At 40.7% G+C, this 10,922-nt stretch overlaps 1 long non-coding RNA gene across 1 annotated transcript in view; it reads left to right on the top strand.

The window, feature by feature from the left end:
• Positions 1 to 1,098: 1,098 nt before the first annotated feature.
• The window catches only part of LOC137870809 (uncharacterized), an 11,558-nt gene continuing 1,734 nt past the window's right edge, over positions 1,099 to 10,922 (top strand). Inside the window, exons 1-3 of the long non-coding RNA XR_011102748.1 lie at positions 1,099 to 1,206; positions 6,704 to 6,815; positions 6,910 to 6,980. This is a non-coding gene — a long non-coding RNA (uncharacterized lncRNA). The remainder of the gene's footprint in view (positions 1,207 to 6,703; positions 6,816 to 6,909; positions 6,981 to 10,922) is intronic.

The raw sequence follows: 10,922 nt of genomic DNA, 5'->3' as shown, positions 1-10,922 counted from the left end.
TGTATACCTGCAAGCTCCATCTTCTTGCATGCTCCATCTTGCCCCCTCAGGTCCGTCGTTGTCCAAAGGGCTAACAAGAGTTTTTTTTTTTGTAAAGTAAATATACCCAGGCGATAAATTATATTTTGCATACAAGATTGGATAAGAGACGGGAATAACGTGAGCCTGTGTGTGAGTGTGAGTATATGTGTTCATTGAGTGGTCCGTGTTGCGTCACAAAACAATGAGTGACACATGTACCTTCCTCTTTCTAGTTGCAAAACAACTCTCTTCTCGTTCTCTCTCCTCCTGCATCTGTCTGTGTGTGTGTGTGTGTGTGTGTGTGTGTGTGTGTGTGTGTGTGCGTGCGTGCATCTTTCTTCATTCATATGCAGCCTCTAGTAGTAACTAGCGCTGGTAGTGAAAACTGTGAGGAAGTTGTCACAAACAGGGGAAGTGTGTAGTAAAAAATATCTCAGGATATGTCAAGTATTGTTCACCTCATTGAAACAGAATTTCCCCTTTTCTCTTCTGTGCATGTGCCATGTGTGTGTGTGTGTGTGTGTGTGTGTGTGTGTGTGTTTATTGCAGACAGAGCGATACACCCAGTGCTCCACCACTGATGTAGGATAAATATTAAATAACTGGATATTTTACTTTATTTCCTCCTGCATCAAACTTCCTCCAATTAAGTTCTCCACAAGGTGATGATACTATAAAATAAAGATGGTTTCCCCATTCTTTAAACCAAACTGCTTCCCCCTCAAACTTAAATTAATATAGTTTCACTTTGTACTTCCCAACCACACACACTCCCAAACTCTTAACCTGACCTTTGCTGGCCTTACCAATGAAGTGAATTTGCAGCGGATACAGAAATCGCCTCCTGACATACGGCCGTTAGATGTGTAATTGTGTTTACGTCGACCATTTTGTCGCTTGCATCACCATGCGTGTTAGTCTTCACACGCGCATGTATGCACACGTGTGTGTGTGTGTGTGTGTGTGTGTGTGTGTGTGTGTGTGTGTGTGTGTGTGTGTGAGTGACCCAGGAAGCTTTGCTGCGTCTCTCTCATACTCTTCCTCCAGCTGATATCACTCACTTCCTGCCGTCTTCTCCTGTCCACTCGCTCTGGGCACAAGTCCAGGGCACAATTTGGTTACCCGGTGTTTTCAGCTCCACACGACGAGGCACAAGGACGTTGTTGACTGTTGTGTCATCTCAGTGTAAGTCTGTGACTGTCTTTTGTGCGCTTCATTCAATTCTTCCCTTCCTTATCCCGGCTTACACAGGTCCAGGAGTTTGGACGCACGGCGTCTCGGCTTGCTTCTCTGTGGTTTGTTCTTCCATCGGCTCTCTGTCCCCACAGCTGATACATTTTGAAGCTAAAGAAAAACTAAAAGCATCGCTGTTTCTTTTCTTTGTTTGAGTGACATGATTCTGAAAATAGGATAGGGATCTCAGACATATACCGTACATTGAAATTGAGATTGAAAACATCTTAAAATAACAATCCGTCGACGGCTAATGTGTTCTGGTTTGCTTTTGAATGGGTTTTAATCTAACGCTGACTCTTTAAATGAGTAGGACTCAACACTTCTGGAGGTTTTGCTCACAGTTTGTACGGTTGACTCAGAGATCTGTACTTCAAAAAGAAGTTCATGCGAATGTTCTTCCTTGTTTTCAAGCAAATTATGTTTCCCTTTCTCTTTCTGGGAAATGGGGAGAGGAGAAGAGGAATGAGGAAGTTAACAGGAGAGACTGTATCTCCTTTTTTTCTATTTGCATTTTTTTTTTTTGACATGCTAGAGTCATGTATTAGATATTTAGATCTTTTGAGACACAGAACTGACTGAAACTGACATTAGACAAGTGCCTTAAATTGCCTCTATGACAGCAGGTTCTTTACCCCCACCTTCAAATGTGGCTTATAGTGGCAAGAGAGACAAGTTGATGTAAATGTTGATTGCACAAAGATGCCTAATGGCTTTAGAATAATGACACAATCAGGGGACTGTATTCCCTATAGGCCTCACTTTCACGATGCAGCACTGTCTGTCGCCAGGATACAATCCCGCGGGAAAATGAAGACTTAATTTACGACAAAAAGAGAGTGCCTCACCTTTACGCAACAGGAAGAGGATTGCACTTTTGTTTGCCCCTGAAGCTATCGAACCAAAGAGTTACCAAGAAGTGTCATTGTATTAACTTTTAGGGGTGCACTGATACCGATGTCGGATATCGGGCCGATACTGACTCAAGTAGCTGAATCAGGTATCTTGATAATGATCAATTCAAATTCAATTCCATTTGTTGCTGCATTAAAAAGGTTTGAACTTGAATTGTAATTCCTTTTTACGATTTGTTTTACAAAGTTAGGAGAGCCGTGTTTAAATCAAGTTTGAACATGTAACATGAAAAATATTGTTAATCCGTTTACTGTTCTGTTTTTGTTTTTTCAATTTCAGCCATTACTCCTTCATTATTCTGCAATTTTATGAACATACATTCTATTTGCTGCATTTCAAAATATCCTTTGAGAACCACTGTGACTTGGACGTCTGCAATCATTTCAGCACAGTAAAACATCTGCCTCTCACTGTTGGCTTCCCTCCTTGAAGATAATTGTGTTTACTGAAAACCATGTGACTTCAGGAGAAGTCCTCTACTCGACTGGAGAGTTTGTTAAGTAAGGTCTGGCAACAGATGTACCTTTCTTTTTTTATTGGTAATGCTGCTTTAAGTACTGTATGACGAAGGTCATTTTATATTGATTAAAAAAGGAGTTATGGTAAGCACACTGCACTCTCAGGTAGTATTAAATGGTGCTTTATTAAAGGACCCCAGGTAGTTGGTTACATTTAAATGTGTTGCTTGCTTAGAAATAAAATGAAATAAAATAGGAATAAAATAGGAATACAATTCTGCTGCGAAGGGGAAATGAAAGAAAATGATTGATGAATCATGGAAAGATGACAAGAAACTCAACAAAAGGTGAGGTTGAAGTAGTGCACAGGTGCTGTGTATAACCAAAACCCCATAATCCGGCTGAGCGAGAACAGGCGAGAGTTTCCTAACACCTCTGCGAGTCCTGACACGATGCCTGATTGTGACAACGAGCCCGGGATGGGATTGCGGAACGGGGAGTGAGACTAGACCCAGAAAAACGGGATTCCACTCTCACTCCCTGCTCACGGGGCAACATACCTCTCCCAAGAGTTTCCCACGAGAAAAACCTCCGGCGTTTTTTGGTCCAGGTAGAAGCAAGAGGAAAAAAAAAAAGGACAGGAGAGACAGGGGGATAGATATATAGATAGATACTAAATGGAGCAGCATGGGAAGACTAGGGGCTTGTTTCCGTGTATTACGGAGGTGGGTGGGGTGAAGGTTCTGACAGCAGACAGACACTCAGAGAGATTAGGTGTGAGCTTCATGAGAAAATACACTAGATAGTCATCAGCTGTCCATCTCTGGTCCACAAGGTTTCCATAACTGTCTAGTCAGTTGTGTTCAGCTTGGAGACAGACACTTAATGCCCAGCGGTTTTATCGAGGTGTCAGGGTGAGAAGCCACTGAGTCATTGTGAGTGGTTAAATACACCCCCGTAGCTGTTTACCATGTGTACAAACACATACAGACGCATTTGTACAAAATGCCCGGGTGTGGTTCACTCTCCTGGCAATGGCATCTCATGTGACCCATCAAAGTACCTGGGATTGCCGACGTCTGCCGTCATCTTCCCTTATTCCTCCCAACGCCTCCATTCATCCTTTGCCGTCTTTGTTGGGAAGATGAAGTCATAGCTGCCAAACCTGTTCTGTATTTTCATTTAGCAGCTGGATCTGGAGAGAGCTCTGTCCTTGGCCGCCTCTTCCTGCTCTTTTAAGGAATATAAAAGGGATTTATTATGAGTGAGAACCCTAAGTTTATTAGACCTAAAGCCCCTGTATTGACTGTGTATGCCACGTCATTTTTATTTACACTGTTAGGGGAGAGTTCAAGCTGTTGTTGAAGCACCTGCTCAGTCAAGATCCCCTCAAGCCAGGTGACTAACCGTACCTGATCCCGACCTTTGACCTCCCTGTGGAAGGAGCAACTGAAACGAGAATAATTCATATGAGCAAAGCCGGAGGACGATTTACTCGACGATGTGTTTAACCTTTTTTTGCTGCATATGCCATAATTTGCTATTTGATTTCCCTAAATGTATTTTATAAAAAAAATAATTAAAGCAACATTGTTGCAATGGTAGAACAAAGTATTCAGATACTTTGCTCAAGTAAAAGTATGACTATGATATTCTAAAAGTACTCCATTACAAGTAAAAGTTCTCTTTAAGTAAAACTTTACTTGAAGTATTGTAACTAAGTGATGGAAGGAGTATTAATTAAGATCTTTTATGAAAGTAAAAGTATTACAAAATAGAAATACTCTATAACAAGTAAAGGTCTCGCAATCAAGGTTTTTCCAACTAAAAGTAGATAAGTATTATGAGCACAATGTACTTATTGTGGAAGTAAAAGTAAACTCATTACTGTACTCAAGTACTGTATATTTATATTACATTGATCATATTTATGATATTATTACTGATCCATTGTTGCAAATTCAGCATTTTATAATAGTCAAGATGGTCTTTTAACAACTTTATTTACTTTTGAGTACTTGTATCTGTAAATGGAAACACTCATGTACAAGTACCCTATACTTGTAGAACTGTAGTACTAAGGTAAACGTACATAGTTACTGTCACCACTGGTTTGTTGTAAAACAAAATATCTGAATCATTACAGTGAAAATGTGTCTCTGAGCCAACAAGAAATTTTCCATCATAGCGCTGACTCACTCTTTGCATCTAATTTGCATAGTTTTGCATTCCACAGTGTTGCTTGCCAAGTTATCCATTCAGCTGTATAGTTCTAAAATATTGGGCTTTTTCTGCCTGAAAGTAAATCTCAAACTGAGATTGTGATCTGGTGGGACCCTCTCCTCCCTCGGACTGACAGGTTGTGGTAAAGTCTCCACCACAAGTCCACCGGAGGCTCAGAGTAAAGGATCTTTTATTTTTGCTGCTTCATTCCTTGTGCAAACACAAGCAAGAGAAGCTTTTAGGCGTTTGCACAGCTACATCCTGTTCCAGAGAATACCCCCCCCACACACACACACATACACACACACACACACACACACACACACACACACACACACACACACACACACACACACACACACATCTACCCTTACCACAGCATGTACAGTGAACTCTCCATGATGGTGAAGACAAAACCAAACCTTTGCACAGTGTTCAGCTACAAGGGCCAGATAGATGTTGTCTCAGGGTCCGGCTCCTGCAGGGGGGCTTCTTATCTTTACCTTTTGAGGAACTAGAAAACTAACTATTTTTACGATGGTTTATAGTGGTTTGTTGTTATTAAGGAAAAAAAAAAAAATCGAATTTAAATAACTGCTTTTTATAAATTCTCTTTAGATTTGAAGCAGCCTGTGCTCGGTATGACTGTAGGAGGAACCAAAAACATCACGAGGAGTCTATTGGTCAATAACTCCTTAATGTGTTCCCCATCTACTGCCTTTGACCTGCAACAACCAATAAACATGACATGGCGTCCTGAGATTCTCAGATGCAAATGCTAATGCACAGTATTACTCATCCTGCGCTGACGGCTTGCTCTATAACTGTATATAACTGTAACACTTATTTACATATGTAGCATTGAAACAAACCAAATAATCCTGCCAACTGTATGGAAGGCAGCAGAAATCTCTTACATGAGATGGTATGAGAACATTCTGCGTATTCACTGTGAGAAGTGTTGGCACCTTTGTGCTCACAATGATCGGTCATCATTTGGTTTTTTAGTTGTTGAAATGCTGGAAATTAAAACTAGTCAAAATGAATATATCGCAAAAAAAGCACTACGTTGAAAACCGACTGAGCAAATGAACGATGATATACATGAAGTATTTGACTTAAACATCCACTGAAAAGGCGAAAAACAGACGAAAACATCACATCTGCCCTAATATTTTCATAACAGTGGATGGTAATACACACTACAGTATTCTCACTTTTTTTTGCCAGAACTTTTTTCCCGAAAATGTATTGGAATCTGCACTAAATTTGGATGAAATATATACGTGTGCGAGACAGAAAAACACTCGTCCTGTTTGATATTATTACTTTTGAACTCACCACTGTTGTCCAGCAGTGACACTCTCATATACCAGGTGTCAAATTTAAAACATTGTGGCTGTAATGGTAGTGTCAAGTCTGAATAAAGCTTTGACAAACAGTTATGTAACAGACTCGTACTGTATGTCGAAGGCAAAAGGCTTTAACAGATAGATGACGCCAGCAAAGTAACATGTTCCTTGTCTGGGTGTTAAATTAATTTGTGTATGACAGCAATTCTTATGACAAAGGCAATAAATAGAAGCAGAAAAAAGGATTGTAAAGGCAAATAAAATGGTCACAATGTTTAATTCAGTTTGAAGATCATAGAGGTAAGAAACACTTACTTTTAAAGTATTTTAAAGAAAGAATATTATGCTAACAGCCACAGCACCATTCAAGGATGAAGGATCATTTGTCACAATTATACCTGCAACAATAACTCCCTTGTGACACAACCCTATCATGTTTCTGATGAGGTACTACACTTCGCTAAGTGCTGGTTCCACATGTTTGTGTTGTGTGTGTTTTAGTCATCACAGGGCGGTGTGCGTGTTCAAGCTTGTCCATGGACTCACAGAAAATACAACATGGTGTTGAATGTGTTACGGAGAAACAGATACAGAGCGAGACGAAGAGAAGGAGGTACTCATCCATCTTAATGAGCACTTACTCGTGTTTACTGCTCCTTTTGTTTCATTTATGATGTTTCTTTCTTCTTCTTTTTTCCTCCACCTAGGCCTCCCTCCTTTGGTACCTGTTAGTCCTGCAGAACGACCAACTAGCATTGTGATTATTTTGGCACACACTGTAAGCCCTACACCCATCTTCAGCTTCACAACTTGCACACACACACATCCTGTACTTACTGAGGTGTGTAGAGAAGAGCACCAGAAGGGGCCCTTTTGCTGTGAAACATGCACACACACTTTTTTTTTTTTTACTCTAACCCATTTCCAAGTGCCCTACGCAACATGCCCACACACTTCTTGTATGTGCAAGTGCCCGATGCGTGTGCGTGTGTGTGTGTGTGTGTGTGTGTGTGTGTGTGTGTGTGTGTGTGAGTGTGAGTTATCAAGGCCCTGTGTTTCCTGTTTTGCAATCCTCACATGTCCTCCCATAAAAAAAAACGTCTGACTCTGGCTGATTCAGGAACAGCCGGTTTTCTCTGCCCCCCTCAGTGAGGGCATTCAAACACGTGTGCAGCCTCTTAGAGAAGAGAGGCATGAATATTCCTTTCGGTTTTAATATTTTAAAACAAAAACAATTTAAAAAAGTTTTCATTGAATGGCTTGGGGTGAGTGTGCCTTTCTTCTGGCAAGAAACAGAGTTAGTAAGATCCAGATCTTGTCAAAGTAGAAGTTGATTTTAAGCTGCGACAGATATTAAAGTTGAGATCAAAAAGCTGTGTAAAGACAGAAGAAGAAGCACATTTTAGTAATCACCATCCGTAGAGCACTACCTCCCCTACTTACTCTGAGCACACCTGTCCATTCTCATATGGCACATGTGCAGTTTATAATAACAGTGGCTGATTTGCCACTTGAAAATCTTAAAGTTAGCCAATGTTATCAGCTGTAACTTGCCAATGTTTTTAAAAGAGCTCCTGAAGATGCTCTTGATGGCTTCATGACAAAAGACTTAAGCTAAAGCTCCATGTTCCAGTTCAAATGTTTCCATTTAGAAGAAAGAAACAGCATTGGAATTGTAAAATGTAGGATCGGAGTATTTTATTCTAATGTTTAGCTAACATAGGCTTTTTTTTTTCTTTGCATATTTAAACAGCAGGCCCATGTTTTCAAGGTCCACATACAAGAGAAAAGACTTTAAGGATGAGGACTAACATGACTTGACTCCGACGGCCCGCTATCCCGAAAATACAACAAACTAAAGAATATGGCTAATTATCTTGCAGAATTATGTCATTTTTTTCTATTGGTAAAGGCATGACCCACTCAAAAATAACGTGACCATGAAGGTCCAATTGCCTTAATAGTTAGCCATGTGCTTCCATAGGAGAGTTTGTATTTTTGGATAATGGGCCTTAGGAACAATGGGAGTTTGTTTAACGGGATAACGGGCTGTCTGACAAATGGGACGTTTTTTTGGATTATTTGGGTTTCGGAATGGCATGGCACCCTGATAAAATCAGCCTACAGTCCTGACTGCCTTTGAAACAGCGGGGAAATACAAATACTGTGGATGTGCGAGGAGTTTGTGAGTTCTGAGGTGTACACACACACTCACTCTACATACACACACTCGCAAGCTATAGCTAATATTTTTACATTGGCTGTACAAACAAATTGTGCGAACCACAAGAGAGATTATAGATCTGTGTTTTCTGGGAGATCTCTTTTATTTGTGCAATAATCTAGTATTATTCCTTTATCTATTTATATGAAAAAGTCTGAACAATCTCACTATCATATGCCGTAAACAATGCTAATACAGTGTGTGTCAGTGGTTATACTGCAGGCAGGTGAGAGATCCACCTTAAAAGAAATTGTAACATCATCCTGGGTGATACAATTGCATAATACCAAGTTATCTACCTGGTTGCACCTGTGCATGTATGTGAATGTGTGTTTGTGTGTGTGTGTGTGTGTGTGTGTGTGTGTGTGTGTGTGTTTCACACTAAAAGCTCCTCCTCGCCTGGCAACTGTCTGTCCAGAAGGCTGTGCACCTGCACTTTACAACCCACCCCACCCGCCGAAGTAACGTGCAAACAATAACACTTAGGTCCACTGAGTCAGGCCAAATACCTCTACGTGCTGCTACTGTTACATATTTATCACTACCATTTTGTGTACTTTAATGAATAATAGATTTATCTAAGGCCATGCCCATTGGGGTGGTTTCCCCCGAGGCAGGTGTTTGCATGTTTGCATATGTCTGAGTGTGTGAGTGTCTGCTGGCGGGATTTCCCCGAAGGTATGTAATTCACAGCTTACACTTATCAGTACTGCACATTGATGGATGACTATATGACTATGTAAGATTCATACTCTCCATGCAGTCAAACTAGATTACTGGACTCCCAGTATAACAACAAACACTGTACCCTATAGTGTGTCAGGCAGTACCCTCCAGGTCTGAAGACTGAAGCCAGCGCATACGCGCCTTAAACTTGCATTCTCTCTAATGGCCAGCAGGCAGCGACTCCTCTGGTGGCAGAAAGAAGTCTGATTGTATAGAAGTCTGTGAGGAAATTACCCAACTTCTCACTTGATTTATTACTTCAGTAATCTAGTTTCAAGTCTTCTTCAATAGGGCATGATGTTAATTTAGTAAATTATGGCATACAGTAAAGCAGGGTATGCAATAGGCCGTGGCTGGATCGTGGTTGACAGGTCGCTGCCGCGGCGTTGTCCGGTCTGGTGGTCGTCCGTGTTTTCATCTTCGAAACGTTTACCCTTTTACAGTGTTTTTGCATTTCTTGAAAGGTAATTGTAACCGTTTTTGGTCGCAAAGGTACTTTATGTACTCAGGATGGGTGGAGCTGGGCGGGGCTACCCGCAAAAGAATGAGGACTCTTTTACTGCTAAATTAAAGTGATTAATGTCAAAGCAGCAACATGATGTCACAAAAAGTGTTTACTGTATGCATCGCCTGAAGAATGAAAAAAAAAATAACAGAGTGACAGGTGTTTCCAGGATATAGGCCAATGAATATGTTGCAACCGAGGATAAGTTGAGAGCGAGGGCCTCAGGCGTTTGTGTCAATGATGCTGACAAGAAAGAAAAGAGCACTGAACTTCAGAGTACCAGGAAGACGAGAACAAAACATGTGTTTCAGCGAATACAATGTTTCAGCTGCTAAGCCTTTCTCAATAGAAAGCAAACACACCCTTTAATCATTTGATGCCGACTGTCTTTAAACACACATACACGCACAATGATGTTGACAGAAGGTATTCCCAGCATTACAAATTAAACACACACAAGCATTTCTGATTGATGCAAAGTTACATAAAACAGAGGTATGAAGCTATAAACAAATCATAGGCCTATGCATGAGGGCACTCATAGGCTACGTACACATTTCAGCTGGCTAAATTTGAAAATGCCGCCAAACTAAAAGTATGGGATAGTTTAACTTTCGTTGGTGAATTGCATGAAGAGAATACGTGCAGCCAGTTCCCATTTGTAAAACACATGAACACCCCTACCAGCTGTAGAACAATGTAATCATTGTGGCGAGCCTGCCTGGTGTGTTTTCGGCACAGTGGGCTAGCCCAAATACATCTGTATGGGCTAGTCCAAATACTTTGCTGAGTTTAAAGCTGTTTAAACTCACAGTAGTTGTCCCCTCGCCAACGTTTTTTTTTTCTTTTTTCTGTTTCTGCCATCAGACAACTAAATGAACATAAACTAGGGATTTTATCGAGGCTCATGAAAACTACCTTGTAACCAGACAAACAGTATGTCCAGACTAAAATAGATTTTTATATTTTGCTGACAAAAAGTATTCAACCATTATTCTTCCATTCAACTAAATCGGCCTTCAATCAGGAAAATTGAGCAGAACAATTGCAAGCAGTAAAAGATGTGAGACAGATGTTGCGGTTATTAATTCTGGTAGAGTAATATTGCACAAAACATGCAGGGTGAATAATAACTTCTCCATTTCCAAACACAGCGTGTGAGCGTTCCTATTGGCCGACCACAGTTGAAGAAAGAACTCTGGAGCTGGCGGGAGATTGCATCAATACAGGAAATATGTACTTGAAGTGAATGGGAGACGGAGCGA

The sequence above is a fragment of the Cebidichthys violaceus genome, unplaced genomic scaffold (assembly GCF_023349555.1).
Source record: "Cebidichthys violaceus isolate CVI_PGR_0920_01 unplaced genomic scaffold, fCebVio1.0.p SCAF_14, whole genome shotgun sequence".
Lineage (NCBI taxonomy): Eukaryota > Metazoa > Chordata > Actinopteri > Perciformes > Stichaeidae > Cebidichthys > Cebidichthys violaceus.
Note: the sequence above shows the minus strand (reverse complement) of the source record. Positions and strands in the feature narration are given on the sequence as shown.